This window comes from Dendrobates tinctorius, unplaced genomic scaffold, assembly GCF_039654945.1.
Source record: "Dendrobates tinctorius isolate UK_male_01 unplaced genomic scaffold, ASM3965494v1 ptg000202l, whole genome shotgun sequence".
NCBI classification, from domain to species: Eukaryota; Metazoa; Chordata; class Amphibia; order Anura; family Dendrobatidae; genus Dendrobates; species Dendrobates tinctorius.
This window is the reverse complement of record NW_027361869.1, coordinates 996,354-1,013,527: the sequence shown is the minus strand read 5'-3', so window position 1 is coordinate 1,013,527 and position 17,174 is coordinate 996,354. Positions and strand designations below refer to the sequence as shown.

The window sequence follows — 17,174 nt, the reverse complement described above, 5'->3', positions numbered from 1 at the left end:
TTGTGGTCAATCATCAAGAGACGGGTGGACAAACAAAAACCTTCAAATTCAGACAAAATAAAAGCATTGATTTTGCAAGAATGGACTGCTATCAGTCAGGATTTGATCCAGAAGTTGATTGAGAGCATGCCAGGGAGAATTGCTGAGGTCCTGAAGAAGAAGGGTCAACACTGCAAATATTGACTTGCTGCATGAACTCATTCTAACTGTCAATATAACCTTTTGCTACTCATAATATGATTGCAATTATATTTCTGTATGTGATAAAAACATCTGACAAACACATAAAAACCAGAGGGCAGCAGATCATGTGAAAATATAATATTTGTGTCATTCTCAAAACTTTTGGCCATGACTGTACACACATACAGGGCAATGCACATATACATAGCAATACACACATACATAACAATACACACATACAGAACAATGCCTGTGTACATAAATACAGAACAATACACATATACATACATAACAATTCCACATATAACAATACACACATAAAGAACAATGCCTGTGTACATAAATACGGTACAATGCACATATACATACAGAACATAACACACATACAGAACAATGCACATATACAGAACAATACACACAGAACAATGCACGTAAACATAACAATACACACATACAGAACAATGCCGGTGTACATAAATACAGAACAATGCACATAAACATACATAACAATTCCACATATAACAATACACACATACAGATCAATGCCTGTGTACATTAGGGTGACCGCAAAAAATCGATGTCGGAATTTTGTCCGTCTGGACCCCACAAAACGATTCCCCTTTCCAGATATTGAGATAGCCAAAATTTGAGCTCGATCAAACGACGTTAACCCGTGCCGCTCGTCGCTCAAAGTTTGAAAAAATCCAAATTGAGGTATTTTAAGATTTAGGTATTTTGCATAGTCTGTTAGACTATAAAGAATGTGACAACAACATTGCAGAAATAGCCCTGACCAAATTTTCGAACCATTTGTGGTATTTGAATGCAGAGTTGGTGGGATTATCGTTTTTTGATCCCACCATTACAGACAATGAAAAGTTGTTAATGGCTAATAAATTGCTCAGTAGCACAGATGAACCATCAGAGCACGCTAGGGTTGTAAATCCAAAAGTTAGGAAAGAAAAATTAAAAGTGGTAGGAAGTAACCGACTTTAACGACCTTCTGACAAAAGATGAAGAACAAAAGCAATATGTCCTGCAAGTAGTAAGCAAATGCCGAGCATTATATTCTGACGTTTCAAAAACTACTTTAACAAAAGCTCTAGAATAGATTAGATAACTATGTAAAATTATCAACTCATGTAGGTTAGCGTGCTCTGATGGTTCATCTGTGCTACTGAGCAATTTATTAGCCATTAACAACTTTTCATTGTCTGTAATGGTGGGATCAAAAAACGATAATCCCACCAACTCTGCATTCAAATACCACAAATGGTTCGAAAATTTGGTCAGGGCTATTTCTGCAATGTTGTTGTCACATTCTTTATAGTCTAACAGACTATGCAAAATACCTAAATCTTAAAATACCTCAATTTGGATTTTTTCAAACTTTGAGCGACGAGCGGCACGGGTTAACGTCGTTTGATCGAGCTCAAATTTTGGCTCTCTCAATATCTGGAAAGGGGAATCGTTTTGTGGGGTCCAGACGAACAAGATTCTGACATTTTTTCCCCCCCATATGAGATCCGGTCACCCTAGTGTACATAAATACAGAACAATGCACATATACATACTATACATACATACAGCTTTGGCAAAAAAATAAGAGACCACCACATCAAAACCCTGTCATGGTCAGCCTGAAGCCCATTTAAAATCTCTGGAATGTAATCAAGATGATGGAGAGTCACAAGACATCAAACAAAGAAGAACTGCTTACATTTTTGTGACAGGAGCAGTGTGAAAGACTGGTGGAAAGCAGCCAAGACGCATGAAAGCTGTGATTAACAATCATGGTTATTCCACAAAATATTGATTTCTGAACTCTTCCTGAGTTAAAGCATTAGTATTGTTGATTCTAAATGATTATGAACTTGTTTTCTTCGCATTATTTGAGGTCTGAAAGCACGGGGGGGGGGTTAATTTTGACAATTTTTGTCAGAAATAAAATACTAAATTTATTGCATTGAAATTCGTAGACATTTTGTCTTTAACATACTGTATATGTATAATCACATTCATTATCTTCTATGTTCAGGATCACATAACTATACCGTATACATCTCATCTAATCCTGCTCATCAGAAATATAAGCACACGTCTCAGGTCATCGAGGTGTCTGTATACTGCCATGTGCATTATCAGGCATACGCACTGCACATGCACAGCATCATACACACTGTATACAGTAATATCTTATACACATACTGCACGTTTACAATAACATAAATGTTACGTTACTGATCCTGAAAAGTAAACGACAAACACCTCCGGCACCATAAATCACAGCATCAATCTATCAGGATTTCACAGCTGGAGGCTCTTGTGCGTCGTCCTGAGTCTTTCCCAATGTGTTCTCTGGTGCTGGGCCGTACCCCATGTGCGTGCCTATGGGAATTTCAGCGAGTGGGCTAGTGGATGCTCAGATAACATCTCTCTCTTGAGTTTTGCTCATGACCAATATATAGGAGATGGACGACTTTAAGAGAAGCTGATCATAAAGTATTCCCAAGCTTGGATCTATGGGGAAACCTGGCAGTAGGTGTTGAATTTCCCTATAGTGCCCCCACTGGTGAAAGGAGGCATTACACAGTTCCCATTCATATCAATCGGTGTATAAGTAGCACAGGACAGAGCGAGAGAAGCTCTATGTAACCACTCAGGCAAAGAAATGGGGATCCTATTCCTAAACATAGCCCCCCCATTAATTCCCTAAAAGGGTGCATAAAAATGTTGTTTTTTTTTTTGTTTTGTTTTTTTAAATAAGGCAATCCCTTTTATTACCAGTCGCTCCAGGCATAATGTCAGTCTCCTGATTAGTGGGCTGATGGATATACACTGTACCTCATAGTGTATGCATATGTACATGTAAGGGTAGACTCTGACAGATCCTATGTACATTCCCATACACACAGGATGAGATCAGGGCTCCGCTGGGAGATACACAAGGTGACAGCGAGCAGCCAGCTGTGACTGAGGACACAGGAAGGACTGATGGCAGCCATGGGACTAGGGGGCACTGACAGCCTGTACCCACTGGGGAGGATATAAGTGTCAGAGAGCACAGCGATGGTGTGACTGATGAACATACACCGGGGAGAATGGCGGAATGAGGACAGACAGGTGAAGGGAATTTGCTGCATGTGACACACAAGAGCCGTGACATCAATGATGAGTCTAAATCCGTGTCCCCATGAATGCAGAATGAGCAGGACCTGGAGCCAGCAGCCTTTAGGGCCACGAGACAAATTCACATTTTGAGTAAAGGGTTTGTTTTTTTCCGTTTTGTTTTTTTTTTGCAATACGCACGTAAAAAAGAGCAACTTTGCAAGTTTCGTCTTGCCATAATACAAATTCTAACAGTCTATTCAGTAGGACTATCAGCTGTGTATCCACCAGACTTCTGCACAACACAACTGATGGTCCCAACCCCATTTATAAGGCAAGAAATCCCACTTATTAAACCTGACAGGGCACACCTGTGAAGTGAAAACCATTTCCGGTGACTACCTCTTGAAGCTCATCAACAGAATGCCAAGAGCGTACAAAGCAGTAATCAAAGCAAAAGGTGGCTACTTTGAAGAACCTAGAATCTAAGACATATGTTCAGTTGTTTCACACTTTTTTGTTAATTATATAATTCCACATGTGGTAATTCATAGTTTTGATGCCTTCAGAGTGAATCTACAATTTCCATAGTCATGAAAATAAAGAAAACTCTTGAATCAGAAGGTGTGTCCAAACTTTTGGACTGCACTGTATATTTTTTCCGTTGGTTTTGGTAAACACATCCAGAGTTCTGTGAATTCCTGGGATTCAGCGTGATGGGTCTATTGTTTCTTGAACACCAGCAGATTTGATTTGCTTGATTCACCTGTCTAGAGATCCATAGCGTTCTGTAGAACGTTCTTCACAATGGGATGTGCTGATATCTATCAATGATTCTAGAGCAACGCAACAACTCTACATTCCCAAACTTGCATTGATCCTCCATCAGACTTCCATGATGGTCATAGCTCCAGTACAGAGTTCTTCATGACAGTGGGGATGCGTCTTCTCAAATTTAGATTCTGCCTTCTCTTGATAATTCCTCCAAATCATAGACTGCAGAATGTCTGACCACTTCACGTCTTTTCTGACTTGAAGATTCCTTACTCCCCCCTACACATGCTCACTTGGCTTGGCTGAACATTCATGTGTTTTCAACAGGGATGGAGCAGAAAGCCACTGCCAGACTCTTATGATCTCTTGAAAACAAAAGGATTGACTGCTGAAAGTCTCCCCTCCTCACACACCTCCCGGCCCGATCCTTCCCTCCTCTCACACATGTTCCAACCCGATCCCTCCTTCCCTCATATACCTCCCAATTCGATCCTTCCCTCCCCTCTTACACCTCCCGGCAGATCCCTCCCTAACATACTGTACCTCCTGACTCGATCCTTCCCTCCATCACACACCTCCCGGCCGATCCCTTTTTCACATACATCCCGGCCCGATCCTTCCCTCTGTTACACACCTCCCGGCCGATCCCTCTTTCACATACATCCCGGCCCGATCCTTCCCTCTGTCACACACCTCCCGGCCCGATCCTCCCCTCACGCACTTCCTGTCTCGATCCTTCCCTCCCCTCACACACCTCCCGGCCAATCCTTCCCTCTCATCACACACCTCCCGGCCCGATCTTTCCCTTCCCTCACACCCCTCCCAGCCCCATCCTTCCTTCACACACCTCCCGGCCCGATCCTTCCCTCCACTCTCACACACCTTCTAGCCGATCCTTCCCTCCCCCCACACACCTCCTGGTCAATCCCTCCCTCCCCGATCTTTCCCTCCACTCACACACCTCTTGGCCCGATCCTTCCCTCCACTCACACACCTCTCGGACCGATTCTTCCCTCCTCTCACATACCTCGCGGCCGATTCTTTCCTCCCCTTACACACCTCCAGGCCCGACCCTTCACTCCACTCACACACCTCTCAGACCGATCCTTCCCTCCCCTCACACACCTCCAGGCCCGATCCTTCCCTCCACTCACACACCTCCTGGCCAATCCCTCCCTCACACACCTCCTGACCCATTTTTTTCCTAAGGGCCATCTCCTTCAGCTAAGCTCTGAGCCATTTCCGTGACATCAGGTTTAGTAATTTTTCTTTTGTTATTCCTTTTTAGTTTAGGAAATTTTATATATCGTATTCTTTGTTCCCATTTTGTATCATCTTGTACATTTTTTTTTATAAACACTGCCTATCTTTCTTGACTAAATATATAAAATTTAATAGCTCTGTACACTATCTGTAACGGGTGGCCAATCGGCCTGTATAAACGATTTGTGGTGGCAACTGGTAATTCTTTTATTTTTGCAGAGTTGGCAGTGACCATACTGGGGTATATACATACATTCCATTACATGTGTTGGAATCGAAGGTGTATACAGCATTCGCTGATTGTGAGTTTTCAAATAACCGGCCGAGTACTGGAAGCAGCCATGGCCTCATCCTTCACTCATCACTAAATTGTGTAATTGTCCTGACAATTGGAGGCAGCAGAGTTGCGCCCCCTGACAAACTGGTAACAAAAGACTGACTGGCACTTCCAAGCTAGTGTGAACAGGTGCATACTAGGAGCAGCTATCTCCATATACAACTCCCGGACAACCTGGTGGTATCGGTGGGATCTGTGTGATTTGAATGGTGTCATCTGTGGCAAAGTGGTAACAGTGGTGGGATCTGCGTGACTTCTCATGGCTGTTATCCGTGACATATTTGTGGCAGTGGTGGGATCCTTGTGACTTCTCATGGCTGTTATTCATGACATACAATGTCAGGGGCACATGTTAGACCACCTTCTGATGACAGATTATGTCATGTGAAGAAACTTTTTGATTGCAAGATTGAGGGCTTAAAGAGGCAGTAAGGTGCCCCAAAGTAAAGAATATTGAATTTTAAGGGAATCTGTCAGGACATTTTTACATATGCAGGTAATGGTGCGCCTGTCTAGGTGCTTGCACCCCTATAAAAATTATACCATTATTGTGAAGATCTGATGTGCTGGTCATGAGAAATCTACTCTAGAAGCCATATGCAAATCAGGCTGAAAGTGCACCAAGGGGGTGTCAATGCACTTCTCAGCTTCCCCTCAAATGCACTGACACATCCCTGGTGCACTTCCAATGTGATGTAAATATGGCTTCTACATTAGATTTCTCATGGCTGGCACATCAGATCTTCACAGTAAAGGTATTATTTTTATCATAGGACAAGCCTCTATACAGCCGTACCACTACTTCTGTATTCAAAAATGTCTAGACAGGTTCCCTTTAAATTCAGAAATACTTGATATTATACTTAGTATTAGGTGCTTACAACACTTCAGCAGGTTGCCAGAAATTAAAAAATAAGGTTGCTTTTTCCCAAGAACATCGCCATCCCGGTCCACAGGTTTTATGTGGTATTGCAGCTAGTCAGATGGATAGAGCCAGTTTTTTTCCAAACATTAGCAAGCTGGAAGAGGGGATTAAATTAGTGCTATGACGGTTAATATACCCCCCGCTATAAAACATCATTGTTACTGACTTAGAGGCTAAATTCTCACAAGTTTAAGCATGTCCGCTCCATCCATTCGAGAATTTCCTCCGGCTTTCCTCCAGATAACATCAACCGTAAGAGACCTGGAGCCGATGAACTCGGAAACACCATATTCCGTCATTGCACAGTTTGGCTTTCTTCTCCTTACTAACCTCATAGCCAGTCACTAGGATGACATGGCCTATACGTAAGACCTGGCAGCGTGCAACCTTCCCAAAATATTGGCATAGCCTAATTCTGTCTCCTTTTTCCCATTATTTGCCATGCTTCGTCCTTATCCTCGTAGCCCCCTAATATTCTTCATGGACTATTTCCTTCCATTTATCCGTATATCTATGGGTATAATACGATCAGTGAACCCGAGCAGAGAAGAATGTCATTCAACAGAAAACTAAAGTCTTAAGTGTGTGACAAGGTTTAATGCATGCTATTGTTTGCTGTTATCAGCCATTTTAGGAACATGGCTGACTATCCCAAAAAATATTCCTGCCTCCTTGTTCCAACCATAACCACATCATACACATTAGCTCAACCTGCTCATCTCTGTGGGACCAGCCGCCCATCTTCCCTCAATAGAAGATGCCGGGGAAACAAGGATGGGGCATATTGAATTTCAATGTCTGATCGTTTTATTCTCATGGAGGAAAGCTGTGGGTTTGTCAGCAAGTTACGCCATCCAAAAGTTATCTGGAATTAGTGTCTGGCAAAGGATTGGGCATGTTGAATTTCTCCTAGAAGATAGGCCTCCACCAGAGCTCTCTGACGGAGGCGGCTTCCTCCACTCTCCCCACTCTGAACACTTGCCATCTGTATGGGGGTGGGAGATCGGGAGACTATTTACTGAAAGAGCACTTGACCGACAGATGTCCACGGTGTACGAGCACCTTTACTCTCCTCTCTCCATTCACAAACACATGCACGCTCAGTCGAACCAAGCATGCATGTGTATGGAGATCAGGACCGATAGCTGTCCACCTGAAAATGGTATTTCAGTTTCCTGTGTCCTATCGACGTGCAATCTCAGATATAAATGGCTGAAATTGGGAAATTTGCTGAAAACATTTCTATAACACTTCATAGAGGATGCAAAGAAAAAGAAAAAAACGTCCTAAACGTAATCTCTTGGCCCTCTGTGAATCATGTGGCCTCCTCCAAATATCACTAACTTTCTTTGCGGTCTTAAACCAGCTAAAAGCTGCTTAGTAAAAATTAAAAAAATAAATAAAATAGTTACAAATTCTCTGTTAGAATCAGCTCACTGATTTATTCTCAGTAAACTCACCCTGCAGCCAGCAATAGACAGTCTAACACGGAGGCTATGGAAAATAAAAGGTGTAAGATTTTAAATGAAAGCCAATTTGTAAAAATGCTTTTTATCCCAAAATACAGAAAAGGAAAAATAAAATTAAAATTTGCTCCTGAAAGGGTCCATATCTTTTAAGACCAAGCTGGTGCAATCCTTTCCCATCAGCAAGCATGCTTGGATCTTCTACATATTTACTTACGGGATACGTTGCTGCCAGATACTGCTATCAGATGTTATTAATGACCGTTGTTATAAGGCTCTGTTCACATTTTGATTGGAGGTTCCGTCAACAGCCTTCATTGCAGATTTCGTTAAATATGCACAAAAAATGTAAAAAAAAAAAAAAAGAAATAGCAAAATAAAAAAAAAAATACCCTAAATTCATTTAGGCCCAGTGGGCATCGGTATGATAGACTTAGGCCGTGGATATGGACCCTTATTATATTTTCCACTTTGGACAATCCCTTTTTATTAAAAACGTCCCCATTGAGAAAATGATTACATCATAGATCAATCAATTGTAATGGCAGCTGATACATGTAGTGCAGCCATAAGGACAGCCGCCTCTACGATAAGGCTAGGTTCACATTGCGTTAGTAGCATCCGTTTAATGCATCCGTTACTAAGCGGCACTAACGCTATGTAACGGATGCATTAACGCACCCATTGCCAGCCATTATAGTAACGCATCCTAACGCATGTCAAATTCGTCATGCGTTAGTGATGTTCCGTTACTTTGTGACACCCCCTCGCGTTTTTGGGTGCGTTGGGTCTAACGCACAGAGAACGAATGCGTTCGCTGTGCATAGACCTCCATTGCTAACGCATTCCGACGCAAGGGTACCTTGCGTTAGCGTGATTGATGGAAAAAGTCAATTTTGCCTATCAGCGTTAGATGGATGCTTTAAACGCATTTCACTAACGCAATGGAGACCTAGCCTAACCAGAAGTCACACTTCTGAATTTACTCAACCCTTTACTTAAATTCTAAAAGAGGATGCCATAGTCAAACAGATTAGCTGATGGGTCTTATTATATTATGTCTTCCATGAATATTTGTGAATCCTAGCTTGAATATCTGAAGCTTGCTGTAGTTTTCCATCACATTCCCTAAATACACAAAAATATTACTCAACCCCCTCGTAGACACATCATATCAGGAATAAATTGTCTTACTGCCAATTTATCTTTATATACACTGATACTCATCTTCAACATTGTGTAACTCAGTTCCCCACATATCTCAAAGACACTAGTCATGTTCTACAAACATTAGCGAATATCAATTGGGATCCCAAATATATCTTGGGCAAACTGGATATAACATCCTTTTCATAGGCACTCATAAGGGATGCAACAACCAATTTTTCTTAGAAAAGGAAGAGAAATATCATAGAACTCTGATCAACTATATAATTAAATGCATCAAATTTATTTTAACTTACAACTACACAATCTATGACTTTTATTTACAAACATGGGGGACCGCGATGGGGAGCAAATTTGCCTCAGCTATGCCACCCAATACATGAACAGATAGGAAGAGACCATCCATGCGAGCTGCGAGCAGCCCTTATCTCAGAGTGGTGCTTAATAGATGATATTCTATTTATAGGGGAAAGTACTCAGGATTCCTTACTGGCATTTATCAATTAGATCAACCAGAATGATCTTCAATTCACACCTGCATTCAGTAAAATTAGTGTCAACATTTTACACCTTACTATTTTATAGATAAAACCATCATAAAGAGATGGACTCTTAACAGCTTCATTTTTAGAAACAGCTGTAATTTTCCAGTTTGAGTATCTAGTATTCCAAAAGGGAAATTCACCCATATTCGTTGTAATTGCACTCATATTATATTTTGACAATATGTCAAAAGCTGATTTGTTTTCAAAGAACAGTTCATTAGTAGAGGCTATTATCAATCTTCTCTTGAATGAGCGTTACGTTACAAGAAGTTAAATTCCTACTAAGGAAAGATCTTGTTCACAGAACCAAGGTGCCATGTACACCTATCATCATTGAGGAGAAAATAGATCAAATACCAATTACCCAGTAGTTAAACCAATCTGACTTTAAAAAATATAATTCCTAAATACTTCCCAATTGTACAGCAGAACAAAATGATTGGGAACCATCTATCAACAAATCCCAAACATGTATTCTGAAAAGCTAGAACCTTGGGCAACCTTGTAGCACCTACTAATAAAGAGTAAAAATTCCATCAGAAAAATTAAAAAACATTTCAAACAATAATCAAACCCCCTTTTTTTCTAAAAAGGGAAGATTTTACACTTGTGGAAAACATTTTGAATTTAAGTTAATAAGATATCCAAACCAACAACCATACGAGAATTATCCAGATAAGACAAATCTGAATCTTATCAGATCAGGGATAATATTACATGGCACAACAAATAATTCATTTACAGTAGTTCATACGGTGCCAATGAATGAAATTATATGTTGGCCGAACCAAAAGATGTCTCTCTGAAAGAATTAGGGAACGCTTTATAAGTAATAGGTTGCTTCAGAGACAAATAATACTATAAGGGTGACCACATATGTCCATACAGGTTTCTCCAGGTATTCATCCATCCTTAATGTAACCTTTATACATATTGTCTGTGGTGTTGTGACCACTGTGTCCACTAGGGGGCGCTGTGTGGATGTACCAGGACAGGTGTATAAGCATTTCCAGTGTCCTAATAGGAGTAGGATGCTGAATGATCGTAATGTATCCCAAGGTGGGTGGCCTTGGGATGAAGGCTTGCTTATGTGCTGATCAGCAGAGCTGATCTTTCGTTCCAATGTGTCAGGGAGAAGCCTTCAGGTGATTGATGAGACGGGCGGGATCAATCATCTACAAATCCACCCAGGGGTGTGTTTAAGAACTCCATAGTAAAGTGTATATGAGTGTGTGTGAAGGACCTGTGATGATGTCATAGCCATGTGACCCGGTGGGCGTGGCTACAGACCATATAAGGTGGCCAGGGTAGGTCACATGGAGTGAATGCTGGGACCCGGTTGGTCCGTTTGGAAGGTCTCGCTGGAAGATGTGTCTGCCTTCCTGAAGTGCCAGTGAGTAATGGCTGCAAGCATCTGACAGTTCCCAGGGAGAGGGAATGAACGTCTGAAGTGAGCTGAAGCAGCCATGAGGTAACCCTGACGGGGTGAGAACTGTGAGGCTAGAAAGCCTGCGCAGTGGACATTACATGACCTGTGTGAGTACAGGCTTGACAGAGTGGAGCTCTGTCATGGACGCTATGCTGTTTATATGAACTTTATGTTGCTGGTCATGGTTTATGATGCCTGAATAAACCGCATGGACTGATGATGTTTTATGGAAAACCCGTACCGGATCTGATTATTTGGCTGCCATGTGAGTGTCCCCAACCTTGAATGACAGCGCTACCTTACATGTCATAGAGGAAAATTAAAATCCATAAGACTACTTTAGGGAGGAGACTTGTCCCCTTCACATGGGGAAGAGGGAAACCTTCTTATAACTTGAGAAGAGCTGACACTCCAACCTCCTTTTTGAAGTGGGATGAATTATAGCTAGGGAGAGAAACTAATTAAAGCAACCTTTGAAGCAGAGACCTCCTCCCATGGACAGGTGATTAAAACAGGACATCTGCTGGGGAAACAGACAACGCAGCTGAGATTTGTTTACACATAGAAGTGTGGTTTCCCAAGGAAGAACTTCCTATGATGAAAGAAAACTGAACATTTGCAGATAGTCAACTCGTCACCGGGGGGGCAGGTAGGAATATGGGGTTTGCATAGATCCGAAATTTATGGGAGATGCATTTTCGGCATCATAGCAAAGGGATGAATAGAACGCATTCACTCACATCACCGTAGGGCCACTAGAACCCCTCCAACTTAATAAAAGTTCAATGCATAGTGCTATCTATGCCATATCTATGTAATGGTGAAATCGTGATAATGATCATGACAACAAGACCTCCCGCATGGGACCTTCAGGGGCGAAGGTGTTCTATAAGTTGAGACTCTCATAAAATTCTGAAGGGCTGTACACATCCCACAATCAGCTCCCACATGAGCCCATCAAGGGAAGGTATGTAGGCGTAACTTAGAGCTAATAATGAGTTCCATGACATCAGGTTTAGTTATTCTCTTTTGCTTTTCCTTTTTATTTTGTGTAATTGTTTACATCGTATTATTTGTTCCATTTTTTTTTATAAACTCTGCTTATCTTTCTGGATGAAATATATAAATTTAATAGCTCTGTTCTTCTTGTTCTGTAAACCGCACCCCTGAAGCCATACGCTACCAGGAACAGTGTTCAATCGGCATTTATAAACGACATATGGTGAGGACGCCTTGTTCCACAAAGATTCACCTCTGCAGTCACCTGATCCTCAGGTTTACTGCAAATGCAGCCCAATGGAGAAGGCAATAACGTAGGCTCCAGTGGCAGACCAAATCTACAGAGCGCCGACCTGTGGAATATGTTATGTACGTACATTACTGGGGATAACTACAGCTGGAAAGTCCCTGGGCTGAGAATGGTTGATACCCGATATGGCCCTACTTCCAGGTAGCTCCTTAGCTGCCTCCAACGGAGAAGAAGGGGTAGGTTTAAGAAGGACGGCAGAGACAGAAGCTCTCAGGCAGCAGTCCTTACATGACTGGTCCCAACTGACTACTTTCCTGGAACGCCAATTTATGACCGGGTTGTGTTTCTTCACCCAAGGAAGGTTAAAACGATTGGAGTTAGCATACCCTCCAAGATGTAGCACTACAGGGACTCCTCATGAAGAGCCACTATATGCAGGTTAATATTATCTACGACTTGGGTCACCCTCCCCGGCTGAGAGAAACAGAGTCAATTGCCTGAATGCTAATGGGTCTCACAAGCGTCCTACCCATCAGACCATGGGTCTGGACAAAGCGAGAATCCACCAAGTTGACTCCAGCTCCACTATCCACAAGCACAGGTATAGTCTCAGTAACTCCGCCAACCACCACTTCAACAACTTAGTCTGAGAAGAGACTCCTCCCAACTGCATGGCTTCGTCCGTCTGCACCAGTGTGCCCTCCTCCCTAGAAAGAACCACAGAGGGTAGATTTGATGTAAGTCTCTCCCTGAGCCGTCTATCCACCCGGATAGCAAGAGCCATGACGGCCTCCAACGACCCAGGAGTAGCATACTGCACAAGAGTATCCTGTACCCTAGCGGACAGACCCTGACAGAAATGACTCCTACGAGCAGGATCGTTCCACTGTGTCAGTGATCCATCTCCTAAACTCTGAGAAGTAGTCCTCGGCCGGCCGGCCCCCTTACTTGATCTTATGGAGTCTAGACTCAGCCAGGGAAACGCCATCAGGATTCCCATACACAAGCGCCAATGCCACAAAAACTCATCCACCGACCGCAAAGATGGTGAATCAGTCGGCAGGGACAAGGCCCAGGATTGGGGATCACCCTTGAGAATGACAGTAATAGCCACAGACAATAATCGCCACATGCTGTTCCTCACTCCCTGAAGAACGAAGGCGGAGCCTGAAATATAACTTACAGGCCTCCTTAAAAACCAAAAATGTATCTCTCCCTCCAGAGAAACTGTCATGGAGAGATATCTTGTGTTCCGTTTGGGCCTGCACATGAGCCGAGACCCAGAACCCCGAAACCTGCTAAAACTGCTGCTCCACCTGACACCGCAGCTCCTTAACCTCATCAGAGAGGCTCTGGATCAGCTGGACGAAAACCTGTGCTTGAGCCATCGGTACACAGGAAAAAAGTATGGGTCTGTGATAATGTCACGATATATAGCGACCCAACAGGGGGTAGATCAGCGGACGGCACGACACACACACACACAACGGGATGGAAATGGGGAGAGGAAGGCCCTACTGATAGGGAAATGAGGGATGGACACCTCCTGCTCAAACCTGAGCTTGACCCTGCACTCCCCTAACTCCCTAAGTGGGTCTTTCCCCCCCACTGCCATCCGGAACCTCATAGCTCGCTGTCACCTAGCACTGCCCTGGCTAGTGCACTGGCTGGCAAGGGCGCTAGCATCACCACCGCAGATGGAACAACACAGGGGATAGTGACAAACATGAGACAGACGATGAAAAAAAAAATACCAAACTTAGCTTAATAGCCTTCTCTGCTGCAAAGTACCACACAGCAGAAGAAAGGCACCCAGACCACGAACTCCACAAAGCCAGCTGATACACCACAGCAACCAGAGAGCTCCTTAAGCCAGGCTTGGTCAATATAGATTGCTCTGTCACCTAAAAGTCAGCTGATGCATCAGGTGACCATTTAAAGGATGGTGGGAGTGGTCACCACCCACATCAGCTGACCTAGCAACTGCAGTTTCAGCAAGCTGCAAGCAGGGGAAACTGACTTTAACCTCTGCTGGTCTGAAAGGAAAAAAGTTACATTTAAATCATAGTGGAATCAGAGCTGCCAAGAATCAAAAAATGGATTGTGACACACAATCACTATGTGGAGCTTCTGTGTGATCCTTTCATGTGCTGCCTCCTGTGGGAAGATTGAATCACTATAACAGGTGACTGAGTATAATGAAGAGTCGAACCCCGATGAAGGTCACTTTTTCGAAACGTGTTGGTATTTTTGGCCCTTACAGATCAGTTTGCGATGTCACCAGCCAGCCTTAGAAAAAAACGTAAGACCCTAGAAAACGTGACCGAGAATAATGAAGAACCCAAACCTGATGAAGGACACTTTTACAAAACGCGTTGGTGTTTTTGGTCCTTACTGTCCAGTCTGTGACGTTACACGCCAGCCTTAGAAACTCACGCGCATGGTTGCCAATATGCATGTTTTAATGACTGATTTGAAGCGGTTATTAGACTGTTAAACAGCTAATCGGACCCACAGATTAGATAAACATCCAGGAACAGCAGCAAGGTGTCTGTTTCCACACATTAAGAGGAAAGTACAGGGGAAATAAAGTCTAGTTGAGCACCAGTTGGAACAGGCCTAAAGATCGGTGTGGGCCCCAGATGAGGGCATCTATTAACCATTTATGGGATATTCTTAGGATAGGTGCCAATCAACTAATGTTTATGAGACCTCACGACAATCTTCAGACAACAGATATTGGGGGAACATAGGGATATGGCTGCTGGACTTCAACTCTCAGATACTTTTGCTTGTAGGCACATCACAGGCATTTTGAATGAGGTTTACTCCCTTCTTCCTAACAAGAACACATGCATGCTCAGCCAAGCCGATCATACATTTGTTCAGCTTTTTAGGAGTAGAAGTAGCAGTACAACTTTCTACATTAACTTCTATGAAGGCTCCTAGCATCCTCATTCAGCAAAGCAATGCTCGAGATACAGGAGGATCCAAGAGAACAGATCTGCATCTATCGGACATTTGAACCCCATGTAGACGGAGTTTTTGACGGCCTGAAAAAAATCCTATGTGCAAGCACCCTTATGTCATACCCTATCGATGGGCTAAGGAGCTGTAGATAGACTGCGACAGCTAAGTTATATGGAGCAAATGCTGCGGCGAAAACAGGCGGCACGGGGATATATTCTGCGCGCGAGGCCATTTTCCAGTGCATCAGTGTTTGAGAGGTACGGCAGGGAGCCGCCTGTGGATAAAAACAGGGCCTCACACACCCACATCCAAGGGACAAGGGGCCCCACACACCGAGGTGCAGAATGTAAGGGCCTTCTGGAGAGCACAGGGCCTGTGTATGCTATAAGGCGGCCTAGGGGAGGCATAGCTACAGCCCTGCAAAGTATGCCAGTCCTCCCATAACCAACTTCCAAACACAGGACCTCTCTCGGCTCTAGAAAACAAGAGAACCTCACAGCGACCTCCAGAATACACAGAGCCCCATACACTCGGCTCCGGGTCATGCAGAACCTCACTCTATAATACAATGGGTCACTCTCATCTACAAAGCTGGTGCCGGGGTCACAAGGCAGCGGGGCCTGACACGGCAACAATCAGAGCACACAGGACTCGGGACAGTCCAATCCCACACACAGGATTGTGCACCCACCCACGTCTATATTCATGGGCTCATTCACACGCTGTCCACAAATCCTGTGCTCCATATTGTCCGCTGTCCACAGTCACCTCTCTCTGTATAACCAGGCAAATGTGACCCTTACGGCTCTAGCAAAACTGGGTATCATTGCTGCAATGGGCGGGAATATGTCCGTCACACAGCGCTGTACATATGGCGGCACACAAAGCATCCTGCAGAGCACTGACCACAGAATGCAAGAAGTGGAAGACAGAACTCGGAGAACTTGGAAAATGGAAATTGGATACAGATTCTGGCCCCTTCCCTTTAAGATCTTGCCCAGGTTCTGGGATATTCCATGGAGCTCAATGATCCCTTTGGGAGTAGCCATTTCTCTGTCATAAGGATGGCGAAAAACAGGTTTGCACAAGGTCAATATTGATTCTAAGGCCTCATTCACACGTCAATGATTATTCTTGAACGCAAAAAAAAAAAAAACGGTCTGATTTCCATCCGTGTTTTGCATCTGATTTCCATCGTTGATTGTGTCTGTTTTTACCATGTCATCTGTGATTTTCGCACATGCAAAGAAAAACAACAATGTAAACAATACAAAGCTTCGCCTACCCACTGCAATGTTAGTCACAGACTGCACCCTGATGCCATCCGAGCGCCAGCTGCGATTTTTCACAAACCCGTAGACTTGTCAATGTGATTTTTTTGTGTGGACACACGGTCCATGAAAAAAAACCAAGTGTATGTGAACAAATTCTACAACCAGTAACGTGTGCAGGTATGTGTGCACTGACCTCCTCAGTGAACAGGAATCATGGCACAGACATGCACATTCCTGCTAAGGCCCTTTTCAGATATTGCAGATGTGGATACCATGGGAGGTGGAGGTCTGCGAGCGGTGGAGAAATCAAGATCACACGATGGCTTTAAAGTTTCACGATGGAAAAATAAGTTGCAAGTGACTGTGGTGACGACTGCAAGACTTTCTGGTCACAAGACGGCTCGCAACTTTACTCTCCATAGGGTAATAAGAATACGCTTTAATGTTACCGTTTGGTCACAGACTGAGACTAAGCGTGGCCAAA

The 17,174-nt window shown here is 43.4% G+C and overlaps 1 protein-coding gene across 9 annotated transcripts in view; it reads right to left on the bottom strand.

Moving 5' to 3' along the window:
* GLIS2 (GLIS family zinc finger 2) overlaps positions 1-17,174 on the bottom strand; it is a 60,338-nt gene that overhangs the window by 13,576 nt on the left and 29,588 nt on the right. Inside the window, exon 2 of one of the 9 annotated variants that reach the window (XM_073553533.1) lies at positions 8,274-8,368. The exons of the other annotated variants lie outside the window; for them this stretch is intronic. The gene's annotated coding sequence lies outside the window, so the exon portion shown is untranslated. The remainder of the gene's footprint in view (positions 1-8,273; positions 8,369-17,174) is intronic. 9 annotated transcript variants of the gene reach the window in all.